This window comes from Rhinopithecus bieti, unplaced genomic scaffold (assembly GCF_001698545.2).
Source record: "Rhinopithecus bieti isolate Rb0 unplaced genomic scaffold, ASM169854v2 scaffold_1467, whole genome shotgun sequence".
NCBI classification, from domain to species: Eukaryota; Metazoa; Chordata; class Mammalia; order Primates; family Cercopithecidae; genus Rhinopithecus; species Rhinopithecus bieti.
In genome coordinates, this window is record NW_016803692.1 from 4,393,347 (window position 1) to 4,403,455 (window position 10,109).

Genomic DNA, 10,109 nt, shown 5'->3' on the forward strand with positions numbered 1-10,109 from the left:
TGCCATGTTGGTGTGCTGCACCCATCAACTCGTCAGCACCCATCAATTCATCATTTATATCATGTATAACTCCCCAATGCAATCCCTCCCTCCTCCCCCCCTCCCCATGATAGGCCCCAGTGTGTGATGTTCCCCTTCCCAAGTCCAAGTGATCTCATTGTTCAGTTCCCACCTATGAGTGAGAACATGCGGTGTTTGGTTTTCTCTTCTTGTGATAGTTTGCTAAGAATGATGGTTTCCAGCAGGGGCAGCTTATATTTTTAAATAATAATGCAATCTACCACTTTATTCCTGGGTTCCTAAACTTAAGGGGAGACCTTAGTGTCCCTAATAACTTAGCCTGAGGAGTGGTGAGGGGTCACAAACACCATGCTCATGGCTTTCAGTGCTATCTCTTCTTTAATTGAAATTCTCCTCCCAGGTCAGGAAACCCTATCTAACCTCCGGGGAGGGTGGTCTGTTTCTTAATCTGTTCTAGTCTAATTGACTGTTTATGGACAAAACATTCATGTTTCACTTCTTTCTGCACTTAGCCCTTTGCAACTCCAGAGAACCCATCTTTTGCAAAATTATAAACGCTGGTGTTTAAGATTTTTCTGCTATGATTTTAAGAAAATCTATTTACAAGCTGAGAATTGATTTCTTTTATTATTTTTCTTATTTTTTATTTTATTTTATTTTTTGAGACAGGGTCTTGCTCTGTCACCCAGGCTGGAGTACAGTCATATAATCATGGCTGCTTGAAGCCTCTACCTCCTGAGCTCAAGCAATCCTCCCACCTCAGCCTCCTGAGTAGCTGGGACCACAGGTGCACATCACCATGCCTGGCTAATTTTTGTATTTTTTGTAGAGACGGGGTTTTGCCATGTTGCCCAGGTTGGTCTGGAACTCCTGGGCTCAAGTGATCTGCCCACCTTGGCCTCCCAAAATGCTGAGGTTACAGACATGTCAGGTGTGCTTTCTGTTTTTTCTTTTAAAAATTTGTTGGGGTTTTTTTTTTGTGTGTGGTTGTTTTGTTGTTTTTGTGTCCACCCTTGATAAGCGCTCTCAGAAAAATAGATTCCCTTGACTCAGTGAACTGAGGAGTCATGAGGGCAACAAGGAATAGTAGTAAAAGAAAACCTCAATTATTGTCTCCAATAGAATTTCCTCAAAACTGAAAGGTAGGTAAAGTAGTTATGAAAATAGTCTGCTTGGATGGGAGCTTTAGGGCGTTGTTGTCCTGAGTGACTGTTCTAAAGCATGCTTACTGTAGTAGTGGTGGATAATCACTTTCCATCCCATAATCTCCAATGCTTTTTATAAAGGATCTGTAAAAGATTTACAATGCTAGCTTCCTATTTTCTGCTTGAAACTTCCCTTTGAGAATTACAATATTTGCCTATAGTATCGCACTAGCCAAGCTCACAGGTATGCTAAAGTGATACTCAAGTGAATGTACATGAAATTACAATGAACCAGAAACTGAGTAAAACAGGGAGCTTACCTTAGATTCTGTTTTTTCAACATATGTTGATTTTTAGTTTTGATTTTTTTTTATTTGTGTATTATTTCCATGACTTTCAATTGAAGTTACTCATATGCTACTGAGAGATATTCCACAGGGCCACCTACCGTTCTTGTACTCTCTTTGCCAGTGGTTTCTATGGAGTTAACTATTTGCTCAGTCTTTTCTCAGAACTGTTATTTCAGGTACCACTTTCATCTCTCACTTTATAGCTCCCATTTCACTTTCCCACACCATTCACCTGCTGTGGGCTAATTAGTATAGATGAGCAAAATTCAGCAGAGATTCAGTTCAGATACTTCCCAAAGTTAAGAACAACACATCTGTGAATTCCTGCCCATAGGATTGAAGCCCCAAGATGAGTTGGGGACAGAGGAACATGGCCTGTTTCCATAAATCCAGAGAGGAAGAAGCCTTGCCTGAGTCCCACATTGCTTCTCACTGTGGCAGGAGGCAGGCAGTTTTGTATGTTTTTTTAAAATTTATTTTGTTTTTTGGGACAGAGTCTCACTTTGTCACCCAGGCTGGAGAGCAGTGGTGGGATCTCAGCTCACTGCAACCTCTGCCTTCCGGGTTCAAGCGATTCTCCTGTCTCAGCCTCCTGAGTGGCTGGGATTACAGGCGCACGCCCAGCTAATTTTTTGTATTTTTAGTAGAGATGGGGTTTCATCATGTTGGCCAAGCTACTCTTGAACTCCTGACCTTAAAGTGGTCCACCAACCTTGGCCTCCCAAAGACCTGGGATTACAGGCGTGAGCCACCACATCCACCCCCAATTGTTCTTTCAGCCATCACAATTTCATTCTATCAAGCAATGTGGAATGCCCCTTTTACCTCCTTATAGAAACAATGTTATAACTTTTTGTGTTTCCAGGAACACAAAGCACAACACTTATATACATGAAGCTGACCAGCAAACCTTTGTTGAAAGTTTTGAATTACTTTCCAGTCAGTGATCTCTAAGACAAAATATACCCTCAGCCTTTATGCTTGCCATTTTGATGTTAATTTTAATTTGGCTTTGCTAATAAAAACATTTTGGTAGAGAAGTGAGACACCACAGGCCAAACAAGGATTTGTAGGAGGTTCTGCTGGATAATACCTGGGCTACCTTCTAAAAAGTAGGATTTGGAGGCCACATCTTTCTTTTTAGTTGTCCTTTGCCTCTTGTCTTTTCTTTCCTGCTTCTGCCCCTAGGTATCTTTTTATTTTATTTTTTATTTTTTTTTAAAATTTTAATCACTGCTTTTCCTCTCTGAATCTGTTTCTCTGTATCACCTTCTGGCTTTCCCCTCACATCTGACCCACATTTGTTTAAAACCATCTAGCTGGAAAGTCTCTTTCTTTTTGCAACACAGCTCCCCATACTCTCTTCACTTTCCTCCTTTTTTAAGGATTCAGATTGAACTCTGTGGGATCCCTGTTCTGCTTTGCAATTACCTCAAGTTCAGGAAGTTCCCAAGGTAATGCAACATAATGTGTTTCCAAAGTGCCTTTGTTAGTAAGTTGTTTGGATTCAGAACCGATTTTCCCAGCACAAGAAGGCTCTTAGTGGTGTTTACAGTCTAGCCTACAACATCTTACTCAAATACTACACATTTGTTGCATCAAGTATTCACTAAATGCTAGTTGTTGAGTATTTTGGTGTTTTCCAGGTTGCCCTTCAGCACCGTGATGTTTGAGCTGAGCTGTTTACTCCCTTGATTGAGCTCTTTTTTTTTTTTTTTTTTTTTTTTTGAGACAGAGTCTTGCTCTGTTGCCCAGGCTAGAGTGCAGTGGCATGATCTTGGTTAGCTGCAACCTCCGCCTCCCAGGTTCAAGAGATTCTCCTGCCTCAGCCTCCACAGTAGCTGGGATTACAGGCGTGTGCCACCACGCCCGGCTAACTTTTTGTATTTTTAGTAGAGAAGGGTTTTCACCATGTTTGCTACTGAGCTCTTTTTATCATATGCAAGGCTTCTGCTTGTTCTGGTAAACACACGATCTTTCCTTAGCCCTAGCTTCGCAAGTTGCACTTCTCTCTACACAGTTCAACTGCAAGACACCGCAATAATTTTCTGAACATTCAGATGAAATAATACTTTTCACATACTGATGAAAACTTAGCCGTAGCCCTGGGGAGGTTTGAGGCACACTAGGCTATTATGGTCTATAGGATGAGACCCACTGAGTAAGGAATGTCACCTTATTAAAACATCCTCTGCAGGGAGAACAGAATCTCTTTGATGTTAGGGGGCAGATTATCTAACAGGTAGTTTACAAGGATGAGGTTCCTTGCTGGCACACAGAACGGCCCAGTATTAATGTTGAATGCAAGATGAATGAATGAACGGATGGATGGAGGGCAAAGGGTCACAGGAAGACATGTGGGCACACAACTCTCATTGCTTCCCAAGGGCTTGAAGCCTAAGTGGGAAGGACTTCACCTCACACAGTATTTCCTTTTTGTAAGGTCACCAGGAAAGCACAACTTTGAACATTTCTGTGACTTCGTTATTGCTTTGCAGAATTCAGAGAGAACAACGCCTTCAAGACATTTGTTTTACTTTGCATCTTTCTTTACTAAAGGTGGGTCAGTGGAGGTTTTATATTTCAGTTTTGAAAAACAAAGTATCCAGAACTATTTGCCCCAGGAGGCCAAGAAGCCTCTTACAAGAACCTTAAATGTTTTTGGTTGCTTCTGGGGGCTGTCCGCACCCTCGGGTAGCTTTGGGGTTGAGTTTTCCAGCGTTAGGTCGGGTTTGGAGTAGAGCCTGCCTCCCACGGGTGGTGGGTGTGGGCTGCACTTCCCGCAACCACTTCAAACAAGTCTCTGAGGCCAGAGGGACAGGGGGACTGCATTCTAATACAGAGCTCCGAGGTATGGCTCCGTGAGGCTTGTGGGTACTAGCGGTCCTTTAGTGGGCGCCTTTCCCCCTCGGGGCCGACCACCCACCTGGGGACTATCCCAGGCAGGAACGCATCTGCAAGAGCGCTTCCCTTTGCGCGCAGCTCGCGGTCTTGCCGGTTGGGGGCGCTCTCCCGTGGAAACGTCGGACTCACTGGGCGGGCCAGGACAGGGCGGGCCAGGACAGGGCGGGCCAGGACAGGGCGGGCCAGGACAGGGCGGGCCAGGGCGGGGCCGCTACCCCTCGGTCCCTCCCTCGCACCGCCAAACTTGCCTACGGCTCTGGGCGCGCCGCTGCGGTAGCTGGAGAGGAGGGGTTCTGTCGCCCCCCCCACCCGCCGCGTCCTCCGCTGCCTGTCCGCACCTAGCCGGAGCCCGGCGCCCGGTCGCCCCGTCGCGCTCGGCCCCGAGGGCATGCGGCAGCTGCAGGAGTCCCCGCTCCCTGGCTCGGCGGCGCGGGTGAACGTGAGCGGTGAGTGAGGGTCAGGGAGCGGGAAGGGTACCTTGAGCCGCTGTCAACCGGGCGCGCGTCGTGGGGAGGCCGGGGCGCAGGGTCGCCTGCGGGGCCCCAGTCGGCGGCTTTTCAGGGTTTCCTGGCTTGCAAGCCTGGGCTCCAGACCCACTACAAACCTCTGGGACAGGACTGTCCTGGGGGGTGTACGGCACAACTCGCTTTTTTCCCACCTTTTGCCCCGCTAGGAGCAAAAAGCAATCTAGATGCAAAACTGGCGTTGCGTCCGCTGCTGAGGGCTGACGGGCTGGGCGCAGCGGCGGGGAGAGCGCGGCACAGGTTGCCTCTGCCTTTGCACGTGTGGTTCTTTCCAAACTCAGTCGCACTGCCGTCGATGGTAATTAGGAAGCTGAGGTTCTCTCGTGAAGCCTAGGGATATAACATTTCTCAGCCTCCAGTTACATCTGGTACTGTGGTGTGTCAGTTGGGGAACAGCTTGAACCATGTGCAGGCTTCTAAAGATTTGGAAACTAGTAACTAGCAACACTGTCGGGGTTGTTTGTTCAGGGTATGCCCCCTCACCACCACGAGACAAAAGTGCTTTTGTTTTGTAGCAGAGTTACTTTATTGCTTTCCCTCAACAAGTTGCAGCTACACAAAATTGCTTAGAAATTCCTCACGCGTGAGGAGTGACTGTGAATATTGGAAACAATTTAGTCTTATTAAGGTAATCATTAAAATAGCCCTGAAAAGCATTTGCAGGTCAGTATTCATTTGTTTATTTATTTATTTATTTATTTATGTTTGAGACAGTCTCTCACTATTCTCTGGGCTGGAGTGCAGTGGCGCGATCTCGGCTCACTGCAACCTCCGCCTCCCAGGTTCCAGCGATTCTTCTGCCTTAGCCTCCCGAGTAGCTGGAATTGTAGGCGCCCACCACCACACCAGGCTAACTTTTTGTATTTTTAGTAAAGACGGGGTTTCACTATGTTGACCAGGCTGATCTCTAATGCTTGACCTCGTGATCCACTCGCCTCTGCCTCCCAAAGTGTTGGGATTACAGGCGTGAGCCACCGCGCCCGGCCACGTCAGTTTTTTAAAACAGAGTTATTTCTATGAAATGTTTCCCCCGTAGTTTGTTACTGTCATTACAACGCTTTTCTTCCTCCTGCTTTTCCTCCGAAAGTAGCATTACCTGGTCTTGAGATGTCATTTAGAAATAAAGGGCCTTCTCACGGTTCCGACTTAGTCTGTATCAGAGAATAAAGCAAATGTCAATTACAGACAGTCTCCTCTTTACAAATTTCATGTACCACACAACGTTTCATTAATGCATGGACTTTTGTATTGCTAAGAAGAGTTGTTGGGTTTTCCAGTGATCCATCAACATTTGCTAACCCTGCTTCCCATGGACAGTGGATCCGATATTGTTTAGTGGTCTGAGTCCAGTAAACAGTTTTCCACTTTTGGGGACAGAAGCGACACAGTTAGAAACAGACACCTTGGCTCTGTTAACCCCAGGCTTGTCTAAACAAACGGGACTGTTTTAAAAAGACCAGCAAGCAAACCCTGCCAGTGAGAGTTGTGTACTCGAGATAAGCTTCCAGAGTTGTCTTTTGTGCCTTGAGACAGCAAGGACCTAGTTATCCTGTGGAGATCTGGACATCTAGCCATTTGGACAACATTTATATTGATTGTCACTACCATATAACTAGGAAAATAGGTCACTTTGGCAAAAATTTTTTCTTTGTCTTTGGAATTCGAAACTTTGAGGTTTTGATTTAATTACATATGACACTCCTCTTGTCTAAACATTTCAAATGCATTTATCAACTACCACTTTTTTTTTTATCAGATGAGATCTATTTTAGATATCTTGCTGTTCTGCATGATATTTGTTAGAACAGGCCTGCATATGTTTTCTATGAATGGAGACTGAATTGAGAACATTTAAGTATGAGATTGTTTTTCATGTGTGTTCGCTGGAATCTATTTGAGAAACTACAACATGTTAGCTCTCCATCTCATTTTTCAAAAACACACGTGCACAGTGGAAGAAATGCACACACAGCATTGTAGCCAGGCAGCACCCAGACACACACTGTCAACATCACTTGTACACACATGCCTCAGGCTGGCTGCTTCTCCTTCAAGTTTCTCAGCCTGCTGCTGAGGAGCAGCAGTGCACAATAACTTAAGACCAGCCTCTTATTTCTTTGAGCTGGGGCAAGGGGAATCACTATAACTCAAATGGGAATTACTATAACTCAGATTATCCATTAGTCCTTGGAGTATACATTAGTTCAAATGCTTTCTGGCCTGTGATTATACCCAACAGAGTGGTTAAGTCTGATTGCAAGCTTCTAAATGGCAGAGACCAAGCCCAAGGCATTATTAATGTGGTGTAAAGGGAAGACCAAGGCTTTGCAGTCAGACCAGCTTTTGTTCCAGTCCAGGCTTTATGACCTTGGGCACATAGTTTCACCTCTCTAAGCCTTAATTTCCTCATCTGTAAAAATGAAGATTATATCCATCTCCCAAGATTAAAAGAGAAAGCACTGAGCATGGTCTCTCATATACAGGAAGTACTCCTTAAATGCTGGTTGCCCTCTTTTCGTCCTAGATAAAAATTTAAGTATTGACGCTTGTGTAAACATGTGTGCAAATGTATATTCTGGTAAAAGCGCAAAGATAGATTTCTAAGTCTTAGGTGACTTAGAGATGTTATACACACTTTTCTTACCTGCTTTCTCTTTTCCTGGCCATGGGCCTTTTGCTCCTCCCTTTGTCATTCCTCTTGCAGGTACTGAGAGCCTCCCCCTTTCCGGCCTTGATGATCCTTTGTTCCTCATCCCGGATTCTGTATTTGTGGAGGAGTCACCCGGAACTCAGTCCTGCTATGGATGGCAGAGGTGGTGGTAGGGCTGGGGAGCTGTCTGCATAAGTGCAGAGACTTTGTGCCTTTACAAATGGTGGACTAGAGGTACTTGGAGTCCAGGGGTCTGTGTTTGAATCCTGGTCTCACTTTTGTGAGTTCTTGTGACCCTGAATAGATTGTCATCTTTGAATAAGTTTTTTTCATTTATATAATGGGGATAATAATTACATTTATATAATGGGGATAATAACTACCTGTCTGCATGGGTTGTTGTTGGGTTCCATTAACTTATGTATGTAAAAGAGCTTTGTACCCTGTGAAGAGCATATAAATGTTGGAAATAAAGAGGCAGGGCATCCAGATGTGGGCCGCCCCAGGCAGACCCACTCAACTCTGGCTATTGGGGTTGGCAGTATCTCCACAAGCGTGTTTTGAGTGCTAAGGAGGCACTGCTGCAGTTCCTCCACATTCCTCTCTCCTGTCCTCTGACATCATACTGGACGTTGAGGAGGAAATAGCATCAAAGGTTGAGAAACTGCTCTGTGGGGAATGTGACAGCAAGATAAATTTCAGGACTGAGGTTACCTAATACTGCATGATTGAAGGCATAGGAAAAGTTCCAAAGAAACTTTTTAATTTCATGTTGGAATTACCTGTACTGTCTGCGCATCTCAGTTTTTAGTGGACAAACACAAACAGCTGGCCACCTACCCCACAGGTCGGGAGGAGAGTGCTGATGGCAATGTTGGACAATGTATTGGGTCCACCTATACCATCCTCACTCCCCTGTGCCTTCAGGCTGACTTGGGTCTCTTGTTTACTCTGCAAAGTTCTAAACTGACCCAAGGCAGTGCCCCCCACCCCCAAATTAAGCTAATTATTTAATTCAGTCTGAAATATATTTGTTTCTCTCTACCTGTCCTGGCAAGCCGGTGGGGGGACGAAGAGGGTTAGTACCCATTGAGAGGAAGGTTCTGACATCCTGGGTTGTGCCCAAGCCCCTCTTCATCACCCCCAGTCTTATGTCCTCCTCTTTATTCCTCTTCCTTGGCTTGTCTCTTGTCCTGTCTGTCTACAGCGTTGAACTCCTCCCTTGCCCATGACCCCTGATACTGCCCTACTCTCATGATCCTGTCACCCCTCTTCAGATGTGAATCATTTGTACACCTCAGACTGGGCCAGACTGGGTGTCACTCTGGAAAGCAACCTGCCCAGCACAGCTTGCCCCACCCCTTCCTGAGGATGTTCATCAGCCCCCCTAATTACTCATCAGCTAGTCCAGTGTCTGCATTGTTCCCTGGGACATTAAGCTGGAGCTTCTACTAGCCCTGGCCTTGACTAACCCATATGCAGATTGACCAGGATGTTATCAAGGGATGGCTTGGCAGGTGGCAGGGCTGGGTTGGAGGGCACATTAGCCCCTCCATAAGCGCACTAGTTTGTCCAAAGGCCTTCCAAGCAAACATGCAGTCTAAATAAAAGCAGTGTACTTGCTTTATAAATGCAAGCCCCTGGTCTCCCCTTTTAAGCCAAGCTGTCCTGAAGCACATCCTCTGTAGAAATTCTGGAGCTGCCCCCAGACAGACTCAGACCATGTAATTCAAAGATGGGCAGCGGAATCTGTCAGCAGCATTCACTCCCCAAGGAGGTAGAAAGCCAGAGTTAAGGCTCAGAGCCATTGGCAGTGACTAGTTATAGAACACCAAAGCAAGGGATCAGGTATAGAGTTTATTGGGAACACATCAGTGAATCATTTACCTCCTGCCCTGCTTGATTTTTAATAAGTCAGTTCTTTGAATCGGGGTAAGGAAGGTCTTTCTCTGGACCAAAACTATCACATGGGTCTGGTGAAGAGAAAATAAATAGTATAATCTTTTTCTGTGTCTCCATGGCATTAGGATTGAAGTCTCAATCTCTCCCTCTCTCTCCCTCCCTCCTTCTCTCTGTCTCTCCCTCTCTCTGTATATATATACACATATACACGCATATACATGTATATATGTATAATATATATACATTATATATTATATATATAATATACATCAGTCTTTATTCTGAGAGGAAGTCATAGACGTTGTTCTCCATCACTCTTAAAAACACTCCAGCATAGGCTGGGCGCAGTGGCTCACGCCTGTAATCCCAGCACTTTGGGAGGCCGAGGCAGGTGGATCACAAGGTCAGGAGATCGAGACCACGGTGAAACCCCGTCTCTACTAAAAATACAAAAAAATTAGCCAGGCATGGTGGCGGGCGCCTGTAGTCCCAGCTACTTGGGAGGCTGAGGCAGGAGAATGGCATGAACCTGGGAGGTGGAGCTTGCAGTGAGCCGAGATCGCCCCACTGCACTCCAGCCTGGGGGACAGAGCAAGACTCCATCTCAAAAAAA